Source organism: Martes martes, assembly GCF_963455335.1.
Source record: "Martes martes genome assembly, chromosome: 13".
Taxonomy (NCBI): Eukaryota; Metazoa; Chordata; class Mammalia; order Carnivora; family Mustelidae; genus Martes; species Martes martes.
In genome coordinates, this window is record NC_137901.1 from 62,633,028 (window position 1) to 62,642,983 (window position 9,956).

General features: G+C 48.6%; 1 pseudogene across 1 annotated transcript; it reads right to left on the reverse strand.

The window, feature by feature from the left end:
* Positions 1 to 4,957: 4,957 nt before the first annotated feature.
* On the reverse strand, positions 4,958 to 5,533 carry LOC308354167 (large ribosomal subunit protein uL6-like; annotated as a pseudogene). Its single transcript has one exon. The product of its transcript is annotated as a large ribosomal subunit protein uL6-like (transcript).
* Between the last annotated feature and the right edge of the window lie 4,423 nt (positions 5,534 to 9,956).

The window sequence follows — 9,956 nt, forward strand, 5'->3', positions numbered from 1 at the left end:
AGCACCTGGCACACAGGTGGAAGCCAGTCCAGCTGCATCTTCTGGGGTAATGCTGGGGGGCGGGGAGCCTAGCCTCACGCCCTAGCATCTTTCCTATCTCTACCTGGCTGCCAGTTTCTGAAGTTTGAGAGCTACTGTCTGATTCTGTTAGTGGCTGCTGCTGAATTTTTGGAAAGTTCATTTTACTAGTTTTTATTCATTTTATTAGATATTAGGAAAGAGATTCTATACACTTGATCGTTGAACAATAAAGGGGCTAAGGGCGCCACTTCCCTCCCCACAGTTGAAAATTCATGTGTATCTCTTGACTCCCTGAGAACTTACCTACTATTAGCTTACTGCCGACTGGAAACCGATAACATAAATAGTCGATTAGCACACATTTTGTGTTACATGCCTAATGTTTTCTGAATTCTTTCAGTATCCCTAGGCTATGATCTGTCTGCAAGTTTTTTCAAATTATCAAAAACCTCTGAAAAATTTTCCAACATATTTACTGAAAAAATTAAGGGGACCTGGGCTAATCAAACCTGTGTTGTTCAAGGGTCCACTGGACTTCCCTCCACCACCCTAACCTGAAAGTCTTTTCCCCCCTCGATGTATGGGTAATGCCTACCCTTCTCCCTCTGCCTGGCAAGCACATCCTTCCTTCAAATGTTAAGTGGTGTCACCTTCCCCCCACCCAGCCTCTGGGGTGCCCATCTGGACTCTTCTCTGTGTGTGTGTGTGTGTGTGTGTGTGAGCTCACCTCACAGGACACTTGACATCAGCAGGGTGGGGGCTCCTCGAGAAACACCTGTGTAGTTCAGAAGGGGTTTGACATGGGGCTGGGTGGATCAGAGGAGGAGCCTCAAGGGGTGGGGGGTAGGAGGTGCCCCAGCACGAGGAAGCACCCCAGTCCCCTCAACCAGAGACCGTTGCCTGGTTTCTCCTATGACACCATTGCCAGGAATGATTTCACATAAAGAAAGGGTTTTACTATCAAATATCAAAACAAACCAAAGTCCCTGGTTCACTGCCTTTTTTCCTCTTGTTGGACAATGAGTGAAAAAAACAAAAAACAAAAGTATCAACATCACCCAGAAACACAGATCTCAAATCTTCCAGCTTGCCAGCCTAAATCGACCATTCGGCCCCCGTGAAGCTGAGTGTGGAATTGAAGATGTGTTAAGGACCAGAAGTGGGGGGTTCTGCTAGCGGCAGTGGGGGAAGGGCCCCCATACCCTGATCTTTGCCAAAATGCTAGTGTCCACCGGATCCATGAGTCCCTCCTGTCACCCCAGTTTTATAAGGGTTCTGGGGCCGCCAACGATGTACTCAGAAGCACGCAGGTAATGGGGAACAGCCCCTGAACACATTGACCTGGTCAGCAATGGCTGGGCCATACCCCTGTCCCCACAAAAGCCTCAGGGCCATGGCAGACCACCATGGTGCACAAAGGGAGGGGCAGGGAGGCAACGACTGAAGAGAGTACACGCTGGCTCCTGGCAGCTGATTTTTGAAGAGAGCATTGCTCTGTTTATTTTATTCCATTTTATCTTATTTTTAAAAATTTTTTTATTTATTTGACAGAGAGAGATCACAAGTAGGCAGAGCAGCCCGCGGGGGGGGGGGGGGGAAGCAGGCTTCCTGCTGAGCAGAAAGCCCGATTCGGGGTTCGATCCCAGGACCCTGAGATCATGACCTGAGCCGAAGGTAGAGGCTTAACCCACTGAGCCACCCAGGCACCCCTTATCTTATTTTTTTTTTTTAAAGATTTAAACATTCATGCAAGAAGAAAAGGGTTCCCGAGATAGATTGTACAACAACGCAAGTATCCCACTGGGTATTTACCCTAAGGATACAAATGTAGTGATCTGAATGTTTATAGCAGCGAAGCCCACAATAGCTGAGCTATGGAAAGAGTCTAGATATTCATCAACAGGTGAATGGATAAAGAAGATGTGGTGTATATATATACAATGGAATACTATGCAGCCATCAAAAAACCTGAAATCTTGCCATTTGTGACAACGTGGATGGAGCTAGAGGGTATTATGCTGAGCGAAATAAGTCAATCAGAGAAAGACAATTATCATATGATCTCTCTGATATGAGGGATTTGAGAGGCAGGGTGGGGGGTCGTGGAGGGTAGGGAGGGAAAAAAATGAAACAAAATGGGATTGGGAAGGAGACAAACTATAAGAGACTCTTAATCTCAGGAAACAGACTGAGGGTTGCTGGAGTGGAGGCGGGTGGAAGGGATGGGATGGCTGGGGGATGGACATTGGGGAGCGTATGTGCTGTGGTGAGCGCTGTGAATTGTGTAAGACTGATGATTCACAGACAAGTACCCCGGGGCAAATAATACATTATATGTTAATTAAAAAAACAAAAAACAAAAAACAAACCAAAAAAATGCAAGTATCCTTAGCGCTACTGAATTTTACACTTCAAAATGGTTAAGATGATAGATTTCGTGTTGTGTCTATTTCACCACAATTAGACAGAGGAAAGGGGGTGGGAGAAGCTCAAGATTTAAAGCGGAGCTCTGCAAATCCACTGTTTTCTGGATTCCACCCCATTTTCATGTGCTTTATTTAGCATACGTTAGTTTACTGACCTTCGCTTTGGAAATGGGATCTTTGAGGAATGCACGAAGTGGTCGCTAGCCACCATCCGGGGCCACGAGGCGACCACAGAGCCAGGCTGAGAGGCGCCTAGGTACAGAGGGGACATGGATGTGTGTTTGACGGGGTAAAAGGGGCAGTGTGTCCCTGTGAAGCCGGCAAGTGCGGACAAATTTCACCAACAAGGCCCACTGCCGCCTTGGATCTTGGCACCATGTATACACTGTGTGTCCGGCACCCCCCCACCCCCGGCTTGCTGTCCCAGTGCTGTCCCTGAGCTGTCTCTGAGGTGGCCGGTGGCTGTGCAGAGAGGTCTGCCTGCCCAACGCTTCCTCCCGTATCAGCCTGGAGATGGCCCGTCCTGAGCCCCAAGACTCCGACACCTCCGTTCCTTAGGTGTGACTCCTGTGTCCCCTCCCAGGGACCTTCCCTGACCACCCCCGATCTGAATGTGCCCCTGTCACCATACTTACATTGTTATTTAGGTAATGTGTTCTCTCATCCCTATTTCTGTCCTGCTCAGTTCCGTGGCACAAGCGCCTGCCAGAAATAATCGCTTGTTGAAAAATCCATGAAAAAGCAAAGTTCTGAAAGAGCAAAAGGCTTGTCATGGTCACTCAGCAAATCCATGGTGAAACCCGCTCCCCCCAGCCAGTGGCCTGGACTCATGGGATGGCAGCCTTTCAGGAACCTACTTCTCATAAAGACTGTACTGTTTTGGAAATGGAACATATTCGGGGAAAAGCTATTGTAAGCATTGCTTACATGCTGTGGGCTCAGGGTCCCAGCCCTGTCTTCGGGAACCTTCCCCTCCCCCGCCCCAGCCCTGCCGGGAAGCACCTGGGCTGACATCACTCTCCTGTCATCCAGCAGAGGACAGGGCATCCTGTGCTGAGTCCTCCAAAAGCAAACACAGCTCTGCTCTGGGAGAGGCCAGGAGTGGGGACACTGAAGGAAACTTTGTATGCTGCAAACAAAGACCCTCTCCTGGCTCCTGACGGCACCATGGCACCTTCTTCCCCAGTGGGGAGAGCCGCTCTGACCCCACCAGGCACAGGGAGGCGTGCTTGGGTCAACAAAACGTCCCACAGTCCCCAGTGTGTGAGTCCAGCTACAATCACGCCCGAAGAGGGGCACAACCCTTCCATGGTGACGGCTCTCTGCGGGCAGGGTGGGAGGGGCAGACGGGAAAGGTGGAGAGGGAATTTTCCAGAGTGCTGGAAATGTGCTGTCTCTTGATGGGACGTGGGTTTCACGAGGGTGTTCACCTGCTCAGGCTCCTCTAATGAGAAACAAGATCGCATTTCATTGGAGGAAAATTATGCCCTGTTGAAAAACAAAACAAAACAAATCCACCCCACACCCGTTAGGACGGCTACCAAAAAAAATACAGCAACGACAGAAATAGCAAGTATTGGCGAGGGTTTGGAGAAAGCGCTACCTGCGGACTGTTGGGGGAAATGTGAAATGGTGCAGCTGCTGCAGAAAACAGTATGGAGCATCCTCAGAAATTAAAAGTAGAGCTACCGTAGGAGCCAGCAGTCATTGTGCTTGGTGTAAACCCCAAAGAATTGAAAGCAGGGTCTCCAAGAGCTATTTGCATGTCCATGTTCATAGCATCGTTATTCACAATAGCCAAGAGGAGGAAGCGACACAAGTGTGCATCAATGGACGAATGAAGAAGCAACATGTGGCTATACGACCAGCAAGACGTACATATGATGGCATATTATTCAGCCTTAAAAGGGAAGGCATTTCTGATACATGCTACAGAGGAGATGAAATTGAGAACATGTAGGAAGTAGAAGAAGCCAATCTCGAAAGGGCGAATACTGTACAATTCTAATCGTGAGAGGTAACCAGAGCAGTCAAATTCATAGAACGATGGTTGCCAGGGGCTAGGGAGGGGCAGGGGGTGTTAGTGTTTAATGGGGACAGAGTCTCAGTTTGGGCAGATGACAAAGTTCTGGAGAAGGAGGATGGTGATGGTTACGCAACAGTGTGAATGTGCTTAACGTCTCTGAGTGTGGCTGGACACTCAGAAATGGGTAAGATGGTAAATTTCATGCTGTGTGTATTTTACCATAATAATAAAAAAAGGAAAGAAATACAAACAAGAACCCAAAACCAAACAAAACCACAGAGATGGCCAACATGTCTAGGAACAGTATGGACAGCACACTACGATTTACTTCTGAATGGCTTAATGGCCAAACCGTTCGAAAGGATGATTGGTTTAAGAAAAAGCCCCAAATCAGTACGGCGTTCATTGCATCTTTAGGCTATCACAAATAAGTCTGAAAACTCATCCGGCATCTTGCTGTTTCTGTAGCTGGACAGCTTAGATCTTATTCATCAGCTTGCTGAACTGTTCCTTTTTCAGAAATATAGATACCATCCCCAAATTTTCTGATACCCTTGTTTTTAACGGTTGTGGCTTGCTGAATCAAGGCAGCTGAGTGTGATACAAGTTCAATGTCATTTCCTTCAAGAATTAATTCACTTTTCTGGACTTGAGATACAGAACAAGTAACGCCGGACCCCATCTGAACCCTTGCAGATATATTTTTCAGCCAAGAAATTTCAGATTTCAACAAGAGAACAGTTCTCCTGGATCAAAACATGGATGAGGAACTGAGCGTACACCTCGTCTTGTCCCGGAAGCCCAGGGTAACGCCCTTGATTGTGTTCTCTATGTGACCACAGACAGCACAAACAGGTAGCTGGTTCTGTTCTAGTTCCTCACCATTTGTTAACTGGGAGCTTCTTCTTTTCCTTCCAGGGAGACTGAGTGCTACACGGATGGGATTAAAGTCCTTTTGCCGGGTTCTTCAGGGGCCCTCCACAATAACAGTGCATCCCTTCAGAGTGACGTCGACACCTTCTGGAATGACGAAGGTCTTATTGCTGAGAACAGTCTTCATTCCCACAGTAGATGTGCCAAAGAGTGTATGAAACATTTTTTTAAAGATTTTATTTATTAATTTATTTGACAGAGATCACAAGCAGGCAGAGAGGCAGGCAGAGAGAGAGGGGGGAGCAGACTCCCCAGTGGGCAGAAAGCCTGATGTGGGGCTCGATCCCAGGATCCTGAGATCACGACCTGAGCTGAAGGCTGTGGCTTAACCCACTGAGCCACCCAGGTGCCCCTGTATGAAAGAGTATTTTTTTGAAGAAAGAGCATTTTAACAAAATAGTGTTCAGGCAGAGGGAGGGAAAACTTGAGAGTTTGACTGAATTTCTGGCTAGATCCTGCCCATGTGTGCATTTTAATACGTTACTTTTAATACATTAATAATACATTTTAATACATTACTAACTTGGCTTCTAAGATGACTCTTCTACTGAGGAGATAATTGTACAACCAGCCTGGGCTCCCTGAGAAGTAATAAGCTTGAGTCATGATTTTTTTTCCTTACATTTAAGATTTCAGACATTCTGAACTTGAACAGTTACATTTCCGGGTGTCAGAAGCTGTAGGCTAACAGACCCTGGACTTGCCCCGCCAACTTTAAGGGTCAGCATTTGACAATGAATTTATGGTCAACTGGGAAATCTGTCACCTGATGGTTGTTGTTGTTGTATCTCTGACTCCTGGCATACTACTCGGTATACATTTTGATGAATAAACATTCATCAAAGGGGGAAAATGGTTAAGATGGGAAATTCGATGTTATATGTATTTCATCACAAAATTTTAAAAAGCTGCACAGTGATAGGGGGCCAAGCAGCTTTCTAAAGCCCACCTTGTCTTCATCCTCAATTTTTATGTGAATGCTGAGGGGTGCTGAAATGCCACGTGGCCCCTGCCCTTCTGCAGGAACCCCACTTTCAGAGGAGCTGCAAGTCACCAGGGGCTCTGCCTAGCTCCGTGCCTGGCCAGTCCCTCTGTGGTTTCTCAGCTCCTCCTGCTGTCTCAAGAAGTGGCTTCCCAGGGCAAATCTAGAACTGTTACCATAGGAGCAGACAGTGCTGTGAAAGGCCGGGAGCCACCATCACACAGATAGGCTGTTGTCACGCACACACATGCGCACAAACATGCACATGGGTAAGTCAGGGCAGACGGCTCTATTGGAGTTGCTCTGGCAACACGGGGAAGTCTCCTCTGTAGGTGTCCCTTTGAAGAGCATCCCATGAGCTCTGAACACAGGCCTGAGCTGCCTGCCAGGGGCCTGCAGCAGAGCCCGGTCCTCTCAGTGAAGGACAGGTAACCCCTGATTGGTCTCAGGCCCCACGCAGCCAGAGGTAGGGACCCATGAGCGCTGCTTTGTCTCTGAGAATCATGTGGGTTGACTCTCCATGCACTTTCCATTCTGATTAGGAGCCAGAGGTTTGAGCTGACCATGTGAAATGCTACTACCGACTCAACTGCTGTCATCACAGGAAGAAGGACTCTGCCTGGGCTTGGCACACTTTGGAAAAGGCCAGAGAGGAAATATTTTTGGCTCTTCAGGCCACACAGTCCCTAATCAGACTGCAAAAGCAGTCACAGACAATTCCTAAACAAATGTGTGACTGTGTTTATTAAGCTTTATTGTGGACACGGATGTTGCAATTTCATATAATTTGCAGGGGTTGTGAGATCTTCTTTTAATTTTTTTCCAACCGTTTAACAATGTGGTGACCATTTTGAGCTCCTGAACCACTGCAGAGTGGGCAGGTGGAGGGGCAAGGGAGGGGGGCTTCAGCCGGTAGGTGTCCTGCAGGTGACCCTCATCACCCCTCTCCCCAGGGATCAGCTGAGGGCAAAATATGAAGTCACAATGACATCAGTTGCAGAGGAAGCAGAGTGGGTAAACACAGAGACAGCAGGGCCAGGGGGTCAAAGCCCACGCATGCCGTGGCCTGGACTTGTGCCCAGAGCTGACGTTGTCACTCAATCACTCAGAGAGTCAGCTGCTCTGACTCCGCCCAAGATCTTCAGCATCACCCTTTCCCTTTCCCGAAGCCGTTTGCAAAACACACGTACTGATTCGTGTCCCTGAAGGCCTGCAGTGGACCTTTGCGCTAGAAAGTTAAACCAGAAATGACATAGGCTAGTCACTCTCCCAGGAGGGGAAGCTGCTCTGAGCACACACTCTGGGCCTTGATGCAGCTGGCATCCCAGCCTGTTTTCTCAGATACAAAATGCCAATGAAATATCTACAGCCCTCGTGGGTCGTTGTGGGGATCGGGACTAACACAGAAAAAAATAAAACCCCAGCCCAGCCTCAGAGAGCCTCTCCCTCTCCTTCACCCTGCAGTCAAGGATGTGGGTTAATGAAACTGCTTCCTGTTGCATCCGTTCAGTAAAGACGAGACCAAAGGCGGCTGAAGGACTAGAACTGCATGCAGTGGGTTTAGGACGGTGCCTGGGGATGCATGTGCTCCGCACAGGTCGGCTGTGACCACTATAAAGATGACTAACGGGGCACCTGTCTGGCTCAGTTGATTAACGGCCTGCCTTCGGCTCAGGTCATGATCTCAGGGTTCTGGGATCGAGCCCTGTGTTGGGCTCCCTGCTCAGCAGGGAGTCTGCTTGTCCCTCTCCTTCTGCTGTGCCCTCTGCTTGTGCTCTCCCTCTCAAATAAAAAAAAAAAAATCTTTAGAAAGAAAAAAATGACAGACGTCTGACAGACCCCCTTCCTTACAACGGGAACAGTTGTTCTCAGCTCTGCCCAGGGCCACCCCACACCAGGAGTAGTTTGGGGCCAGGACATGCATGCCTGCAGAGAGGACACCTTGGCTGTAGCTCCTGGGTACCTGAGTAGCTGGGTGGGGAGAAGCATGGAATCGGGGAGTTCATGTGTAAGGGGGCATCGGTTCTGCTGGGGAGGGTGCAAAACTGGAGATGGCTGGTGGGGATGGCTGCGCGGCTGTGTGAATGTGCTTAATGCCACTGAGTTGTGCCTTTAGAGATGGTGAACGTGGTCAGTTTTAGGTTATGTATATTTTACCACAATAAAAAACAAGAAGGAAAAATCAACTCGGGAGGAAAATTAAAAAAAAAAAAAAACCGTCTGGGAGCATTTCCAAGGTTATGCTTAGTTTTTCTTCCTAAGCCAGGAAACATGTAACTTGGCGTTTGATTTATTCTGTTCCCATCTTATCAGCACTTCCAAAGAAGTGAAAAACGGAACTGGAGCACTCACAGCCTCTGAGTGAAGACAGGCAAGAGATTAAAGTGCCCAGCACCCGTCGCAGCCTGCCAAGCCGCTTCCTGTCAGAACTGCCCCTGCCCAGTCCTGGGAGCAGGACAGGACCAGCCCCTCAGGTCCCTGATCAGAGCACTGGGCTTGCAACTTTCACCCGGGGTCCTCATGGCCTCCCTCCAGTGCACGTTAGTTCAGATGGCAGCCTCCCACCCCCACCTTGAAAGATGCTGTCTAAGCCGTGCTCCTGAGTGGCGTGTGACCCACATATTTTGCTGAGCCTGCACATCCGGGAGCTCTTGGTGGGAGGCCCATCGATGGCTCCCCCAGACCGTGATGCTGGGCTGGGCAAGACCTGTGTGTGCGCTGTACCCCCAGCACCGATTAGCATCTGTCTGGCCCTGAGTGACCCCACCCCCAGGCTCTCACCCATGCTCCTCCCAGCAGGAGAGAAGAGCTTCTCACACAGAGGCCACGCAGCACTGTGATGGCCATGTGCATACAAACATTCCTCTGTGCCTGGCCCATCACGCCAACCAGCAGCAGAATACACAAATGGCCGTGATTGCCCAGGACAGAGGGGACAGCAACACAGGCTGGACAGGGAGGCTGAGCAGCCCCAGCAGAGCCTTGGCGAACTGTTGTTTTGTTTTGTTTTAATTAACATATAACATATTATTTGTTTCAGGTGTATAGGTCTGTGATTCATCAGTCTTACACAATTCACAGCATTCACCATAGCACATACCCTCCCCAATATCCATCCCCCAGCCACCCCATCCCTCTCACCCACCTCCACTCCAGCAACCAACCTTCAGTTTATTTCCTGAGATTAAGTCTCTTATGGTTTGTCTCCCTCTCTGGTTTCGTCTTATTTCATTTTTCCCTCCCTTCCCCTATGATCCTCAGTCTTGTTTCTCAAATTCCTCATATCAGTGAGATCATAGGATAATTGTCTTTCTCTGATTGACTTATTTTGCTTAGCATAATACCATCTAGTTCCATCCATGCCATTGCAAATGGCAAGATTTCGGGGTTTTTGATGGCTGTGTAATATTCCATTGTATATATACACCACATCTTCTTTATGCATTCATCTGTCAGTGAACATCTGGGCTCTTTCCATAGTTTGGCTATTGTGGATGTTGCTGCTATAAACATAGGGGTGCACGCGTCCCTTCAGATCACATTTGTGTCTTTGGGGTAAATAGCCAGT